The 18807-nt window shown below is 42.6% G+C and overlaps 1 long non-coding RNA gene and 1 other non-coding gene across 2 annotated transcripts in view; both read left to right on the forward strand.

Moving 5' to 3' along the window:
• The first annotated feature begins 226 nt into the window (after positions 1 to 226).
• Positions 227 to 432, forward strand: LOC137647360 (small nucleolar RNA U3). Its single transcript, XR_011045584.1, has one exon. It is a non-coding gene; the product is annotated as a small nucleolar RNA U3 (small nucleolar RNA).
• A 5849-nt stretch (positions 433 to 6281) lies between these two features.
• LOC137646768 (uncharacterized) overlaps positions 6282 to 18807 on the forward strand; it is a 39584-nt gene continuing 27058 nt past the window's right edge. Inside the window, exon 1 of the long non-coding RNA XR_011045455.1 lies at positions 6282 to 6634. This is a non-coding gene — a long non-coding RNA (uncharacterized lncRNA). The remainder of the gene's footprint in view (positions 6635 to 18807) is intronic.

Consider the following 18807-nt stretch of genomic DNA (forward strand, 5'->3'; position numbering starts at 1 on the left):
TCAATAAGGTCCAAAAGCATGCACTAGACTCAAGCCGGCAACCCCTCCAAAGCCCATCACATGGTCGTTGGACAAAGTCTTGCACTATGCTTCGAACCTAAACAATGAGGATTATACTCCAAAGGATCTAACACTGAAGTCACTTTCTGTTTGCAATAGCCTCAGGGGCTAGAGTTAGTGAAATATTGGCCTTATCAGAAATGTAGGCCATATTCAGTTCCTAGACATGATCATACTACATAGGATCAATTCTATAGTGTGATTGACAAGTTAAAGTCTAAAACTCGGAACGAGTTCAATCACGATGACGAGGTTGAGTGTCGTCCTCTGAGTGGGAAGCGGCTCTTGAGTATTTACTTACTCCTGAACATTGAAGACCGTTCCCTCGTGGGATCACCCTTGAGTTGAAGAGGACGTCACAGGCTGAGTGGTTGCCAGGAGAACTAAACGTTTTTTTCCCGATCCTACCTTTCTTGCCTAGAATGAGCTGCCCACCAAGAGGTGGGATCCTTGGAGAATCTGCCCACTGAAGGAAGATGTCTCTCTACGCCCAGTAGAGTGTCTTAAGGTCTATCTTCGTAGATCTTCAGACTTCAAGGAGGGACAGCTCTTCCGAAGCGAAATCTCAGGATCAAATCTATTCCAAGACAACTGAGAGCAAAGCTCACCTACTTATTCGCAGAGCGGATCCTGACTGCTCACCTGCAGGTCACGATCCAAGGAAAGTTGCTTCTTCGTTGGACTTCTTCCAACACAGGGGCTTTAGAAGACTCCACTCATACACTGAGTGGAGATCATCCAGAGTCTTTTACAGACACTATACGAAGTAAGTACATGAAATAAAACATTTTGTGGTGGCGGCGGGTAGTGTTATAAAACCCGTCGTCTAGCGCTGCAATAAACAGTGAACTGCTCTGGGACTTTCCAGTGTATCGGGTGCAAGGGTACATTTACCCTCGAGTGCAAATCACAACACTGATTAACACACTGTTCCATATAGGTGCATATCTGACCAATAACACCAGTGCCAAGTGAACGTTGCATTACGGTGTTCATGCATTCCCAAAATCTGTACAAGTCAGTCAGATTTGGTTTCACATCTCCATTGAGTGGCATCATTTCAATGAAATTACATATTTTTTCGACAAGAGAAAATATGGACCCTGATGTGTTTCCAATGCCAGATCAGATTCATACCCTATTGTAACTACATTTGATAATCTACTTGCAAGGTAGAAATACAAAACGTATTTGTGTCTTATTGCTGCTATCTCAGTTACAGACGGATAAAGCATACTAGAGTTTTAATTAAACCCTAGAGGGGCCCAATTTAAAATCAGAGTACATATTTCCAAGGTATGTGAAAGGTAATCTCTAAGTATTACCTTCCGTCCCTACGGAAAATCAAGCCTTGAATCCTTATTGTCGATGTCGACACTTTCCCTGCAGGGGGCAGGAAGCCCTAAGCCAGTTCCAAGCTTAGTGGAAATGACAGATAACGGTAATGTCATATACAGGTCTAAGAGACCAGATAAGGACCACATTCAAGGTAGAAGGCACTTATACAAACCCACAGATATAGTACTTTCAAGTTAATTCCCTGGTAAGCTTCCATCAGGACGACGTGGCCGAGCCCAAAAAAACGAATTTTGAGCAAAGCCAAAAATCTATTTTTGGGTGAGATAGCCATGTCGTCCTGATGGACCCACCCTTCTTTCTCATATGACCCCACCCGGAACTACTCTATCTGCGGCTATTCCAGCTTAAATGTAAGTTAGGAATGATGGACCGTAATAGTACGGAGAGGAGGTCCACCGGGTACCTTGATAACGGCTCCCCTTTCGTTCACCACTCTTCCCCCTCAAAGAGTTAAATCTATTCGGGGTGAAGATTGCTATGTGTCGTATCAAAAAATACGTCCCCTGATATTATGTGGTATCCTTAAAGATATATTAAGGATACTCGTACCAGGAGTTAGAATTCTGGAGACCTATGGTTAATTCTCTGGGAGTATCACTGTAGAAAATATCCCTGAGGAAGCTACCTAAAGGAACCTTCCATCAGGACGACATGGCTATCTCACCCAAAAATAGATTTTTCGCTTTGCTCAAAATCCGTTTTTAGCCTTCTATATAGGCCTACTTGTATTTGCACTTTCTTCCAGTGTGTTGACAGGGGCCAGCCTCTTAATATTTACTTAACACTGCAACTGAGGGGTCTCTCCATAGCATATGTTATTTTGCCCAAGTTAGCAAGTAAAGGAGCTTTTAGCACTTTTTGGAGGATATGTAATGTTACTCCACTATGTAAATGTGTTTGTGGTAGCTCAGGTCCAACTGATTACCACCCAATTTCCATAACTCATATTATCTAAAGTTTTTGAACGTCTTTTGGAAAAACGTCTTAATAGGTTTGCTGGTTTGCTGAAGGTAATCATCTGTTCCCTAGTTTGCAATTTGGTTTTCTTAAAGGCCTTGGGGCATGTGATGCCCTTCTTTCAATCTCCAATGCTGTACAGAAATCCCTTGATTGTGGTCAGGAAGTTCATATGATTTAATGGCCTTGATTTTAGTGCTGCCTTTGACTGTGTTAATCACGAGGCCCTTGTTTTCAAACTGAAACAGTTGGGAATGGGTGCCTTAGCATCATTATTGAATTTTTAAGTGATAGTTTGCAAAAAGTTGTTGTTGATGGGCACCATAGTGAGTATAGGAATGTGATATCTGGCGTTCCTCAGGGTAGTGATCTTGGCCCATTACTTTTCATACTATAGGCTATACACATGACATGTGGTTTGGTCTAGAAAACAAGCTTGTTGCATATGCAGATGATGTTACTCAGTTTGCATCAATTCCACCTCCTGAATGTCGATCTGGCATTGCTGAATCCCTTAATAAAGATCTAGCTAAAGTTAGTGCATGGTGTGATTCTCGACAGCAAATTTAATTTTGAGAAACTCATTAGGTCTGTGTCTTCAATTACACAAAAAAATTGCCTATTGAAGAAGTCTTTCAAGATTTTTTAGTGATCAATCTATGCTGAAGAAGTGTTAACAGCTGCGTAGAAGAAATGAGAGGCAGGAACATATAGGGGCACTCGAAGGTGATAGGATGTGTAACAGATCCCTTTTTATCCTTCCCCTTGGTGGATTAGACTGGATAAGGTCAGTTTGGGGTGCAGATATCTATGGTTATCTTATGACACGTCTCTGATTATACATGATATCTTCGGATGTCGTTTCCGGGGGTTAGAACCCCATGATATCTGACGGTAATTCTCTTGTAATATCAATCGCAGAAATATTATACTGTAGAAGTTGCCATAAGCAACTTCCATCAGGACGACATGGCTATATCACCCAAAAATAGATTTTTCCTATGTCAAAATCCCTTCATTTTACCTTGGTTTGAGTATTGTTCTGTTGGGTCTTCAGCTTCTGATTTTCATCTTAATTTGTTGGACAGGAACTTACGGTCTATTAAATTTCTTATTCCTGATCTAGATATTAATCTCTGGCACCGTCATTCAATTAGTTCATTATGCATGTTACATAAGATTTTTTTCAATTCTGACCATACTTTACATTCAGATCTTCCCGGAAAGTTCCATCCTGTTCGTAATACTAGGAATGCAGTTAATTCTGATAGTCAGGCCTTCATCATGAGGCTCAATACTACTCAGTACTCTAAAAGTTTTAGTCCAGCTGTGACCAAGTTGTGGAATGATCTTCCTAATCGGGTAGTTGAATGAGTAGAATTTCAAAAATTCAAACTCGCAGCAAATGTTTTTATGTTGAACAGGCTTGCATAAGTCCTATTAGGCTATAGTTTATAAATCATACATCTGTTTTAATGTTGTTAATTTTTAAAAAATATTTCATTTTAATTTTTATTACTTCTTATTCTCGTGTAATAGCCTATCACTCGCAGAAATATCATACAGTAGGAAGCTGCTGAACTTCCATCAGGATGACATGGCTCGAGCCCAAAAATTTCCTTATTTCCTTTCCTCACTCTGCTATTTTTCCTTGTTGGAGCCCTTGGGCTTATAGCATCTTGCTTTTCTAACTAGGGTTGTAGCTTAGCTAGTAATAATAATAATAATAACAATAATAATAATAATAATAATAATATGGGTGATGAATGACCCAGGCCAGGCCCCATTTGCAGGTTTTTTGTCCAAATTTTGGGTAGGCCTATCTTTTTTTTTATGTGTGTGTATATTTCTTTAAGAAATTTACAAGAACTGATATATGTTTTACTTTTGGCTAATTGAAAAAAAAAATATCCAAAAGTGGGTAACAATCCAAAGAATCATCACCATAATTAGTTTGAACATCGTCTTGAATCCTATGTGCATAAATTTGTGTGTACAAAGCGTATGCCTAGAAATATACATTCTAAATATAAGCTGACAACAATGTTATGTCCTGTAACAAAAAGCTTTAGGCCTATTGAATAACTCAAAGAATGTTCCTGTTAAATATATTTTTTTTTATCATTCTTTAAATAAACTTTAGGTTCGATGAAAGCAAGTTCCCTTAAAGCGAGAATTAGTTTTAGTTGGACATCCGCCTTTAGATTCTTTACACAGAATTAAACATTTTACTATATTTCATGAAGGAATATATTTGTTTTAATATTTCTGGCGAAGGGGGAAGGTGCAGACAATGATGTGAATGAAATCCATTATCACCGGTGATCAGTTTTGGTCATTTCGCCATATGAGAGAGTTTAATCATGCGAGTATTGCTTGTAGGACAGAGACTTGGTCAGTAAAGAAAGAGCAAGAAAGAAAAATTTAAATGGCTGAGATGAGAATGCTGAAGTGTGTGTGGTGCATGGTGTCACAAAAAAAGAATGAATTATTCTGAGGGACAGTCAAAGTATTGGAGGTGTCAGAGAAAGCTCATGAAAGAAGACTGAAATGGTTTGGTCTTATCATGAGGAAAGATGAACACATATGTAAAATGGTTATGCTGCTGCAGATGGAGGTAAAGGCAAAGGCAAATTTTATTCTATCGACCCCTTCCGGAGTATGAGAATTACAAAATTACACAAATATATATATTTTACACAAAAACTACAAAAAAGAAAAGACTAATAGATTACAACTATATGTACACATATTTAGCAACTACATATTTAAAGCATAAAAGGTATTCTAACAAAGGAAACTACATACATTGAAAATAATACCAGAATAACGAAAATCCTAGAAAGTATTAATTCTAAAATAAAGACATTATAAGGTTAACAAACTGCAAGTCTTTTCAATTCTCTAGCACTACTTGTATTGAGGAGCAGATTGAATTTAAAAGTGGTAGGTCTTCTACAATAGTAGGGCTTCAGGTATCTCTCTCTTATTTCTCTAATCACAGGACAAACTAAAACATGATATTCATTCCCCAACTTCAATGCTGTTGCATAGTGTGCAAGGGTGCTGATTCTCCTGCCCAGAATATCTTTCAGTTGCTACAGGAAGAGGGTGGGTATCACACCTATATTTACTAAGGGCAATTCTTTCTGGTTTATCTAAATTTATAATATACTTTTCTTGGCCAAATTCTGTTTTTAAAAGTTTATAATTACTTCATAATACAGTATATTTCGTTCTACTTCTGCATGCCACTGTTGTCTCTCTATATCTTTGAGTTTCATTTCTAGGCTATTTATTATCCACGTGTGATTGAAATTTTCTGGATGTTCCCATATATTTGACATACCACATGAATCAAGGATAGTTTTAATTTTTTATGGATCCAACTAGACTTATACTCATTCGACTCGTACAGAATTCTAAGAAAACGATAAAAAAACATTTGACAATTTAGACGCCTTTGATTTTACCAAAATCCAATCATCCGTTTGCAAATAGATATTTCAATTTTGAATCTGCCAAGATCCCCATATACCATGCTGTTTGCTGTTCGCTTGTGAAATGTTTCAACAGGATCTAGTTTGTGGTAACCCCATATTTCACAACCGTAAGTCAAAATTGGTACAAATAGAGCATCGAATAGATCACAGTTGATATCAATGGGTAATTCAAGTTATTTACATTTAATTAACATACTAAATAATGCTCTACGTAGGACAGAAAAAGATGGGAAGGCCAAAGTTCAGGTAGAAAGATAAATCCTTGTATGGCATGAAGAAAGGGGTATAAGGGAACAAGATATACAGGTTAGAGGAAATGAAGAAGGCTGACTAGACATAGCGACCCCTTAAAGAAAGGGGGAGGGGGGTGTTGATGTTGAAGAGAAAGAAGTAGAGCTTGTGTAAGTGTTAATGGTTCAAGAATCACGTAACATGACAATCTTAACCATGCGTGTTAGTTGAATTTATGGACCGTATATAAACTACTCAGATCATATAGCATTTGAATTGATATCGACATTGTTAATACCAATATTTGGTTAATACTATCATAATCGGAACCATTCCAATTAGTAGCCTAGCAGTAAGTCGGTAACACATAACACCACCAGACTCTAAGGAAATCCAAGATGGCGGCGAGAAATACGGATCTCGGAAATGTAACAAGTTGAATCTTATAATTTTTATTCAGTAGTAATGTCTAGTGCACCGTTCAAGTAACCGTACAACTCTGGCATTAGTTTCTCCTGAATAAGGTAAACCATGATTGATATCTGCTCACATTTCCTCATTTTCTATGTAAAGCTGTCTATCGACCATCGAATAGAACAAACATTTATGTCCTGATTCGGTAGGGGAAAGAAAACATACGATATCTTTTTTCAGGTGAACAAAATTGGGTAGCATTGTTATTGTTTATAAAACGTAAACCTGAGATGAATTACATGTTAATATTTTCAGATAGGATGAAATGTACATACCTATTACATAATGTCAGTAGGTGTTTAAATTCATGAGCACGAATATCTGTTCAAGTTCAAGATTTCAGTTAATTTTTAGCCCAGTACAATAATACATATTTACATATATTTCAATTTATAAAGAAGTTTGAAACGATGTAAAAAATGAAAAGAAAAAAAAAGGGAAATAAAGTACTGTACTTGGAGTAACTACCTAACATGAGTTTTCAACCAAACTAACCTTATTCGCCTGGCCTTGCCTAACGGGGTGTTGGGTTAGGTAGGTATCCCTGTATTGTCTTCCTTGGTGGCTTTCCATCCGATTTTTTCCCCAGACATAACTCCTTATGTTTCAATCGTCCCTATAACTTGAAAACTACGCCGTTCTGACATCTATCGACATCAGAACATCTATAGAGACACCCGTAATATCTCTTATTCCCTAAAAGAAAGAAAGAAAAAGTTTCCATGCAATTGACATGCTCCTTGAGATTACTCACTAACCAAGTTACAAAGAAGAGCTGTTTTAAAATGTCAAGACTTAGGTCACTTTAGAAGTAACAGTAGGTGTTCCCCCCCCAAAAAAAAATCCACTTTATTAGTGACAGCGGTTCTACTTGGACGGTAACGGCATATGGTGGCAATTTCTAGTCATATAGAAAGTGAGAAATTAATGCACAAACCCATGAATGGCAGTTTTTTCTAATTAAATGAAGTAGGCCTACCTAGATTATAAATCTCAGGTCATAGGATATGTTATTCAAAGTAGTGTGCTCAGAGAAGGATATTTAATTATCAGTTTCAATCAACTAACTAATAATGTACTACACTATAGTAAAACCTATATACAGTACTGTATTTACCTATCAGAGATTTTACATTGCACCGTAAGCCGACTAACCTACAGTAGGGTAGTAGTGATGCATCACCCTAGGTTAGGTTAGACTAAGTAGCATTAGTTTTCGATGTTTAGGTGTCGGTAAGAGATTAAATATTTACTACAATATTTTTATGGCTCATGATTTGGTTGTCTTTCAAATCTAAAATATCCATTGAAAATAAATCTGAAATTTCCAATTTAGAAATAATGAATCCCATTAGCCTTCTGCCTGAAAATATTGTATGATATGTTACTGTATCGTTTATTTAAAAGTTAAGAGATTTACTGTCAGCATGAGTCAAAACATAAGAAAATAGAGATAACAAGACACTGGAATGGTTGAAGGAATCTTAGTTTTGTTAAGACAATTGTTTCTGAATCAGAATCCCCAGAACAGAAGGCGAAAAGGACATAAGTAATTTCAGCATAGTGGTGTAGGTCTATTGTTAATGTGAAATTGACATTGATTTTTATGTACAGAGATTTTTTTTATGGTACAGCAGCACACCTCATGAAGCAGTTCCCAGGTGCAGTGAGTGTGATACTATTTTAAACATACAACGTGTCTTTTGCTACTAAAAAGTTTTAAAAGAGAAGGATATTTGTTTTGGCAGAAAACTTTTTTTTTATGACATTTTATCAGATTCTTAAAGGTGCTCTTTTTATGAAGCATAGGTTTTATAGGTAAGATTTAATTTTTTTATTTGTCACAAGTCATTATATCATACTTATGTTTTTTTTATTATATTTAAAATATATATATATATATATATATATATATATATATATGTGTGTGTGTGTGTGTGTGTGTGTGTGTGTGTGTGTGTGTGTGTTTTATTGCAAGAAAAGCAAAGGATACTCTTTATTTAGTCACACCTAGGCATCAGGATAAAGATTCCCTTAAGCGGCAGCCTAGGTTTGGCATATTTCTATATATATATATATATATATATATATATATATATATATATATATATATATATATATATATATATACACACATACACAGTGGAACCTCTACATCCGAACGTATCTACATCCGAATTTTCCAACATCCGAAGTAAAATTCGAGCAAATTTTTGACTCTACACCTGAATTTTATTTCGACACACGAGGTAAGCAATTTTTGTCGTACCGGTTGTATCCGAATTTTTTGACACGCGAAGTACAATTCGAACACGTTCCTACTCTACACCCGAATTTTTTTTTCGACACCCGAAGTAAACAATACCCGTACGCGTAGTTGGTACTCATAGCGCCGGATGTGTTTTTCATTTCCGCCAATAGAAGGCAGCACTTCGACCTCGGAGGGACCCTCAATTAGCGTGGCTTGGGTCAGTCCTCTGTTTTCGTCGGCTTCTTGCGGTTGTGCCCTGTGCGTTCTGCTATTATTGTACTGTTTTGATCGTGATTTTTTACATGCATCCTTTTACGGTAATTTACGTTAAGTATGGGTCCTAAAAGGCTTAGTTTTGCAAGTGGTAGTGGTAGTGGTGAGAAAAGGAAGAAAGAATGCTTTCTTTAGACGTAAAGCATGAAATTATTGAAAAACATGAGCGTGGCGTCCGCGTGAGTGAACTTGTTAAACAATATGGCCGTAACATGTCGACGATCTCGACAATCCTTAAACAGAAGGAAGCCATTAAAGGAGTGAAACCTTCTAAGGGGATCACCATTATTTCAAAACGCCGTAGCCTATCATAGAAGAGATGGAACGACTTCTGCCAATCTGGATCAAGGACAGAGAGATTGTTGGCGACACCATCACCGAAACCATCATCTGCGAGAAGGCGCACGCCATCTTCACGGACTTGATGGAGGAGAGCTCTGGGGGTGATGCTGGGGAGAGTTCAACCGAACCTTCCTCAGACGATTTCAAGGTATCTCGTGGCTGGTTTGAGAAATTTAAGAAACAGTCCAGGATTCATTCAGTTGTTCGCCACGGAGAGGCTGCTAGTGCGGACACAAAGGCTGCAGCTGACTTTGTCAAGAACTTTGAAAGGATCGTGCTGGAAGAAGGCTACGTAGCGCAGCAAGTGTTTAATTGTGATGAAACCGGGCTGTTTTGGAAGAAGATGCCCAGTCGAACCTACATCACCGCGAAGAGAAGAAATTGCCTGGGCATAAGCCAATGAAGGATCGGTTGACTCTTGCCCTATGTGCCAACGCTAGCGGGGACTTTAAAGTCAAGCCCTTACTGGTTTACCATTCTGAGAACCCTAGGGCCTTTAAGGCACACAACGTGGATAAGGACCAGCTTCATGTTTTCTGGCGATCCAACTCAAAGGCCTGGGTCACTAGGCAGTTCTTTGGGCAATGGGTTAACCAAGTTTTCGGCCCTTCTGTGAAGAAGTATCTTCATGAACAGAAATTGCCTTTAAAGTGCCTGCTATGCCTTGACAATGCACCCGCTCACCCCCCCGGACTTGAAGATGATATCTTCAATGAATTTAAGTTCATAAAGGTGCTGTATCTTCCACCGAATACCCCCTCTATCCTCCAGCCCATGGGCCAGCAAGTCATCTCGAATTTCAAGAAGCTCTACACCAAGCACCTATTCAAGCAGTGCTTTAATGTCACGCAAAGCACAAACTTAACTTTGCGTGAAGTTTGGAAAAGCCACTTCAACATCGTGCACTGCTTGAAGATCATAGATCAGGCTTGGGTGGGATTAACTCGACAGACCCTCAATTCTGCCTGGAAGAAGCTGTGGCCTGATGCAGTTTCTCCCCGAGATTTTGAAGGTTTTGACCCCGAACCTGATCCCGTAATGGGTGCAGCGGAAGACGTAGAGGAAATCGTCTCCCTTGGCAAGTCCATGGGTCTGGAGGTCGACGCAGATGACATCACGGAACTCGTCGCCGAACATCACGACGAACTTACCACAGAGGAGCTCAAGGAACTCCATGCTATGTCTGAGCACATGAGTGATGACGAGGAAGGGATCGAGGAGGTAGAACATGTGTTAGGTTCGGCGCAAATAAAAGAGGTGTTAGGAAAATATCAAGACGTGGTCGACTTCATCGACAAATACCACCCCAAAAAATTGCAGGTTTGTCGTGTAGTTGCACAGTTTGATGATTTTTGCCTAACTCACCTTCGAAACATTCTGAAAAGCCGTACCAAGCAACTATCTATCGATAGTTTGTTTTAAAAAAACTACGAAGCGAACTCGTGATGAAGAGGATGGAAGTGGTTCAAAGAAAACGGCAAAGCGTGAAGCGAAAGAAATTCAATAAATTTTAAGTGGAGAGAGTGAAAGTGATTAAAATTAATCATCAAAAAGAAAAAAAGAAAATGTAAAAAAAAACTATAAAATATAAAAATGAAAAAAATAAATAAGCTAAGTTATGTTAAAGTTCACTTAGTGTAAGTTAGAATAAGTTACGGTAGTGTACGTTTATCGTAGTTAACCTCTCTACCTCCTCGCCGCCCGTCCGTCTCCTCTTTGCGTAGCAAGACTAACAACACCTGCGCTGGAGTTTTTAAGGTAAAGTGACGCTAAAAACCCGTTTCTTATTTATCATTTTTTATAATTCTTCTTTTTTACATGTCTATTATCTAATTTAGTGTGCATTATTCTCATGGGAAATTATGTGTAGTAATTTATTAAGGAGTTATCATAGGTTTTTGGGCTCAACCACGGATTAATCCTATTTCAATGTATTCTTATGGGAAAATTCGTTTCGACATCCGAACATTTTCTACATCTGAAGTCGGTTGTGGAACGGATTAAATTCGTATGTAGAGATACCACTGTATATATAACGGATTTTGAGCGAAGCGAAAAATCTATTTTTGGGTGAGATAGCCATGGCGTCCTGATGGAAGGTTCCTTTTTGGTAGCTTCCTTGGGTATAAGACTACTAAGATATTCCCAGAGAATTTAACCACAGGTTATCACAGAATTCTAACTTCTGGAGCGAGTATCTCAAAGGTTTCCCTTTAAGACATCGTAATTTCAACAGGGGACGCATGTCTAAACGCGCCACATAGCTATCTTCACCCCGAACAGAGTTAATGCTTCGGTGTGTAAGAGTAGAGAATAGCTGGGAGCCGTTCCACAGCTAATCTCACTCGTGGCTACTACTGATACTCGAGACGTAAACAAACGGACGCCATTGCTCTAATGACGTCACGCCCGTCTTCATCCTGAAGCCAGTTGCTGCCCATCACCATGATACAGTAGCACAGGGTGGGAACAAAACTGGACGAAGTAGTAGGGAGGGTCCATCAGGACGCCATGGCTATCTCACCCAAAAATAGATTTTTCGCTTCGCTCAAAATCCGTTTTTTGGGCTCAAGCCATGGCGTCCTGATGGAAGAGTACCAGAGAATCAATGTATCGTGGTAGATTTTCCCCCAGTATTAAGTGCCTAGGCATTGACAAAACAGCAAAGTAATCTTAGATAAAGAACCATAGGGACGAAGTATCCTGCCCCCCTTGGCAGTGAAGTTCCCATGGGCTATGCCGACGTCAAAGTGGTATTGAAGGGCTATTCATCCTGAGAGAAGAACTTGAAGAACTTAGAGATGAAGCGGAATGTTTGGTATTTGTATAGGAACATTCTGAAATTAGACCAGTGGTGGTTGGACACTGTGTAGAGTTCATCTCTTGGTTATCAGAAGTAAGTATTCATGTAGGAACCTTACTTAGTCAGGGTGAATATAATTTAGGATTAAACATCTTAAATTCTTCATAACCATAAGAAAGGAGGAATAAATAAAACTATGACAGGTATGTATTTCATAGTAAGTAGGAGCTGATAGAGACGCACAAGTAATAAAATAGAAATTTTATTTCACAATGCAGAAATTAAATAATTTACAGCAAAAGTAAAGTTCATTTACAGTAATAATAATGTACATAGAAATAAAGGCTTGCTATTGAATCTGAAAAGGAATTTCAGGGTATTAGTAGGTACTCGTTCTCGAGGAACGCAAGTCTTTAAATAAAACACATCATGCTCAAGGCATGCGGCACTTGTGTGACACTATGACATTTCACCTGGGATAAGAACAGTTATAAAAGCACTAAGTGTTTTTCGACATCACTATGAATCGCTCGAGGGTCAACATAGGCACCCGAAGAGTTAGAGTCCCAAGTAACTCACTGTTCTACGCAGAGTTAGGTGCAGGTTTCATAACACTACCTGCGGCTACCACAAAATGTTTGACTTCGTGCACTTGTTTCGCATAGTGTTTAAAGAAAACTCGCGAGGACTTCCAGCCCGTGAAGTTTTTAAGGCTTTCAAAGTCCATGCTCTGAAAGAAATTCAGAGAAGATGCCACTTTTCTAGGATCATGACCAGCGGGTGTACTGTTCGGATCCGCTCTGCGAATGAAGTAGGTGATTTTCGCTCTTAATTGTTTCAGTGACAGGTCGCTGCCCGATGTTTCTCCTTTGAAGAGTTGGCCTCCACCAAAGTTCGAAGTTCTGCGAAGATAGACCTTGAGGCTCTCTACTGGACATAGAGAGACATCCTCCTTCAGGGGGCATATTCTCCAAGGGCCCCATCTTTTGGTGGGTAATTCATTTTTAGCGAGAAACGTCGGATCAGGGGAGAGGGTCACTTCTCCTGAATCGGTAAACAGGATGTGTCCTTCTTCTCTTGATAATGCCACTATTTCGCTGACTCGAGCTCCCGAAGCGAGAGCAAATAAAAATATAACTTTCTGAGTCAGATCCTTGAGGGGGCATGAATCGTTGACCAAGTTGGAGGCGAAATGGAGTACCTTGTCTAGTGACCAGGAGATCGGTTTCGGTGGGGGTGCTGGACGTAGGCGAGCACATGCTTTCGGTAGTTTGTTGAAGATGTCGTTGGACAGATCAATTTGGAAAGCATATAGAATTGGTCTAGTCAAGGCCGATTTGCAGGTTGAAATCGTATTGGCTGCTAATCCTTGTCCATGAAGGTGAATAAAGAAGGACATACAGAAATCAATCGTGATTTCTTTAGGATTTTTTGTCTTGACGAAGGAGACCCATTTCCTCCAGGATGATTCATATTGCCGTCTCGTGGATTCGGTCTTGTATTCCTCTAGGAAGTCTAGACTTTTCTTCGAGATCCCAAACCTCTTCTTTGCGGCAAGGGAGAGAAAATCATGAGATGAAGGTCCTTGATTTTCGATGATGAAGCGAAGACAGTCGACTTCTGTACTTGTTGAGAGAGAACTGGGCCCGGGAGAGGGATCAGCTTGGGCTGCAGCTCCAGGACCAGGGGGTACCAGTTGCTCCGGGGCCACTTGGGAGCCACTAGGGCCGCTGTCCCTTTGAAGGTTCTCAGTTTGGAGAGGACTTTCAACAGAAGGTTGGTGGGAGGGAACAGATAGATCTTGGACCATCTGTTCCAGTCCAGTGACATGGCATCCACTGCTTCTGCTTTGGGGTCCTCGTACGGGGCTACGTACAGAGGAAGTTGATTGTTGTCGCTCGTTGCGAAGAGATCTATCTGAAGTTCTGGGACTTGGAGAGAGATGGAGAACGATCTTGCGTCTAGAGACCATTCTGACTCTATCGGGTTTGTCCGAGATAGAGCATCCGCTGTCACGTTGCGGAATCCTTGTAGGTGAACTGCAGACAGGTGCCACTTCTTCTTCTCTGCCAGACGGAAGATTGGGAGAAGCACCTGATTTATCTGGGGCGATCTTGAGCCTTGGCGATTGAGACAACGAACTACCACCGAGTTGTCTAGGGTTAGACGGATGTGGATCGAGGGCGGCGGGGATAACTTCTTCAGTGTTAGAAGGACCGCCATGGCCTCCAAGATGTTTATGTGGAACGTCTTGAATAGTGGAGACCAGGTACCTTGAACCTGTTTTTGGTGGGAGTGACCTCCCCAACCTTCCAGTGAGGCATCCGTGTGGATGTTGAGTGATGGAGGAGGGTGTTGGAGAGGAATGGACCTTTTCAGGGCCTTTTCTTCCGACCACGGCTTTAGGAGGCGTCGCAGTCTGTTTGGAAGCCGTCTCTTGAGGTCTCTTCGAGCGATGGATGCCGAGCGTCTCCATACTCCCGCGGCATCCTTTAGCTGTGCACGAAGCACTGGGTTTGTCACTGAGGCGAATTGTAGAGAGCCTAGAACTCGTTCCTGCTGTCGTCTTGAAATGCGTTTGGATTTCAGTAGTCGCTTGACAGACCCTGCTATTTCCTTCCTTTTCTTCTGGGGGATGGAAAGGCGGTGTGACTGAAGATTCCAGTGGATTCCCAACCACTGAAACTTCTGAGCTGGAGAGAGGCGAGATTTTTTCTCGTTGATCTTGAATCCCAGGTGTTCTAGGTACTGGGTAACTTCGTTGCAAGACTTTGCACACTCTTCGGGCGATGGAGCCCAGACTAGCCAGTCGTCGAGGTAGGCCATCACCTGGACGTTTCTTAGGCGGAGTTGTTGTACTATGGCATCCGCCAGTTTTGTGAAGATCCGAGGGGCCACGTTGAGGCCGAAGGGCATGGCCCGGAAGGCGTAGCTTTTCCTTTGGAGTCGAAATCCTAGGTAGGAGGAAGCGTGATGGTTCATTGGAACGTGTCAGTAGGCATCCGCCAGGTCTATAGAGACCGTATAGGAACCTTGAGGCAGAAGGGTCCTTATTTGTTGAAGCGTCAGCATCTTGAACTTGTCGTTCGCTATGAACTTGTTGAGGGGGGATAAGTCCAGAATGACTCTGAGTTTGTCTGAGTCCTTCTTGGGAACGCAAAACAGTCTCCCTTGGAACCTGGTGGACTTTACCTTCCTTATCACCTTCTTGTCCAAGAGGTCTAGAACATATTCTTCCAGAAGGGGGGTTGATTGTTGGAAGAATTGCTGGAAGATTGGGGGTGGTTGAGTCCAACTCCAGCCTAGACCCTTCTTGACGATGCTGTGTGCCCAGGGATCGAAGGTCCAACGATCCTGGAATTGGCGGAGTCTTCCTCCCACCGGAAGCACTTCATTGCTTCTGGTGTCCCGAGGACTTGCTGCCTCGGCCGCTAGCTCCCTTTCCTCCTCTACCTCTGGAGGGACGGCGAGATGCGTCTCTGCCTGCACCCCTGAATGAGCCTCTACCTTTGGCATGAAAGGTAGTTGAATGTTGCTCAAAGGCAGGGGTGAAGACCGGTGACTGTGACAACACCGGTTGGGGGACCAATTGAAAGGTCTGTTGTGGTTGGGCAACCACTTGGGAGGTAGCGGGTCCCGGAAACTGACGTCTTTGCTGACGTTGCTGGGGTTTTGACTTTTGGGGTTTCCTCTTAGGCTGAGGTCCGTCGTTCTGAGAGGGTTTCCTTTTCCTGGACATGCCCCACTTGTGGAGAAGGTTCCTATTCTCCGTGGCGGCTCTGTCAGTGATTTCCTTCACAAGGTCAGAAGGAAAAAGGTGCTTTCCCCAGATGTTGGAGGAAATCAGCCTCCGGGGTTCATGTTTCACGGTGGCGCCGGCGAACACGAATTCACGACAGGCTCTTCGAGCCTTTATGAAGTGGTACAAGTCCTTCATTACAGTCAGTAAGTGGGATTTGGAGAGTACCATGTAGTGGTCTGGTACTCTAGTGTCACAGGCCATAACTTCAAGTTGGACTTGATGAGAGAGAGATGCCGCAAGCCTCTCCTTCGTGTCTTGTTCCCGACGAAGGAGGTGATCGTTGAGCTTAGGGAGGTCTTCATTAAACTGACGTCCGGCGACGTCAGGATCGAGCTTTCCCACGACGAAAGTATGTTGGACATCTTTCCAGGTCGAGCGTCAGGGGGGGTCACGATGGAGAAGGGTCTGCACTCCTCCAGTGCAGGGCAGGGTTTCCCTTCGTCCGCCGCTTTAAGGCATGCAGCTAAGGCCTTTTCCAAGAATGGAAGAACCGCAGTTTCAGGTGCAACGTAAGTAGGGTGCTTCTTGCTCAATGCCGGAAGCTTAGAGCAGGTAAAGCCTCTACTCTTGAATGCGGAGGCTAGCATAGCTTGGGCCTTTGCGAGATCGAACACTATCTCTTCCTTAGGTTCGGTCTCTTCCTTCGAGGCAGGTTCGGAACGAAGCCGGACGTAACAGTCCGGGTAGGCCTCAAAGCTTGGGAAGAACTCCACATCTTCCAAAGGGACCGTGCCGATCTTATCACTGACAAAGATCCTGCCGGTCGCAATAACCATATGCTCTGCATACCTCCACGGGTTGGCATGAGAGCAAGCGGGGAGATCCTTGACCGAAATCTTCTTCGGCTCTCTGGATCCTATCATCGACCTGATGGACTCCTGGTTCTCCTTCAGCCTGTCGTCCATGACGGCTCTAATCAGCCGGATTAATTCTTGAGTGGAAGAAGAAGGATCCGGAGTCGAGGAGGTAGACGGAATAGACATTTCCGTCGGTGTAGGAGTAGGAGGGGGGATGGACGGGGGAGCGACCTCTTGCTCCGACTCGGTGTATTCCACCTTGTCTTCGTCATCTTCGGCTCCTTGAGCCATAAGCGTTTTCTCCGTGTCTTCCGAGACATCCGAAATCTGTTCGTCATCTTCGGAATCCAAACGACACTCGTGCATGGACTGAGCCATGACTACATCAGGTTCCACCGTAATTTGGAGAGTGGGGATCACGTCTTTGGGTACCACTGAGTCAGGGGAGGCCTTAGGGAACAATAGTGACCTCAGTTCTTCGGTGGCCAGGTACGGTCCGGTAGCATTTTTCTGGAAGCCACGCACCCACTTGCGCAGCTTTTCACGAGAAATGTCTCTAATCTCCGCTGAGGGAGGATTATGGAAGGCCTCAACTAGGTGAGCCTGACAGACCGTACATTCCAGTGGATTCCAAAACTTCAAATCCCCTTTCTTGTCTGCACAAGGGGCGTGAGTCCTGCAAGCCGTATGCCCGTAAAACTGCGGGCGTTTCACAGCGCAGAAGGCGAAATCACACTGCATCTGCTCCTCCTGTGGAAGAAAGAGAAAATGAGTATGGGGGAGTCATAGGAATGGCTCTTAAACTAAGTTAATATTAATTATTAATTTTAACTTAATGAAGGTGTGATGCATAGAGAATGAAAATAGTAAAGAGAACATGCTCCATGCATCCCGCCCGGCCGGTTACCATAAGCTTAGTCCCTGGATAATCCGAGTGACCGAGGGCACCGGATATAATTCCTTAGAACTCCAAGTATTTGGAATTCCATGGAAAATCCAAGGACAAGATTGGGACCGAATTCATTCGGTTCCCAGTTAAGGGCCAGAAGGCCTCATTTAAAAAGGTAACTGCTTCTGGCAACCAGCCGTGCTAAGATGCACATAGCATGCTGGAAATAGAAGAATGCAAAGAGACAGCATGATCACTAATAGAGCAGTACTAGGTACTGACCTTAATAGCAGAAACAGCTTATCTGTTTGCAATATAGGACTATCATTGTCTATGATAGCTACAGGAAGGGGGTGCAAGTATTCTTGACGCCTCCGGGGCATCCGGCAAGCCGCCGGCATGCCGGAGCTCGCTCCAGCATAGATTCTGGCATTAGGACAGACAATGTTCAAAGTCAGTCAAATACCAGGATGGCGGCCGCCGGCACAACGGCGGCACGCCGGCAGGGAGCGGCGGCTCCGGCAGTCGGAGGATGCCAGATTGGTGACTGGGATAAGGATGGTTAAGGCTGTATCGGGTTGCCGGCAGTATCTGCCGGCACTCCGGCGGCCGACCGCAAGCGGACGACAAGTTAGGAGGAGGAGAGCCGCCGGTAGTAGCCGGCGGCAGCCGGCGGTCCCTCGGTACACGGGGGGGGGGGGCTGGCGGCAAGGTTAGGAAGAGTCACCAAGTAGGAGGCAGGTATTGCCGACAGTAGAGGCGGCAAGAGACCGGCACCCGGATAGGGGGAGAGACAGGGGGAGAGGGGGGAAGGGATGTAGGAAGTACCATCAGGATTCCAGGCATCCCTTCCCCTCCCTGAGAGGGTGTACCCATGATAGAGGCAGGCTCTAACATCCATAAGCAGGGGTCACTAGGGACCGGGAGCAAGGTAGCCCAAGGGAGGGCTAGGGAACACCCAAAAAGAGGGGGGAGGGGGGAGACTCCCATATGCAGAACTAAACTAGTAACTAACCTTATAGGGCACTATGAAGGTATATGTACCAGAGCGGACTGCACAAGGAAG

The sequence above is a fragment of the Palaemon carinicauda genome, chromosome 9, assembly GCF_036898095.1.
Source record: "Palaemon carinicauda isolate YSFRI2023 chromosome 9, ASM3689809v2, whole genome shotgun sequence".
NCBI classification, from domain to species: domain Eukaryota; kingdom Metazoa; phylum Arthropoda; class Malacostraca; order Decapoda; family Palaemonidae; genus Palaemon; species Palaemon carinicauda.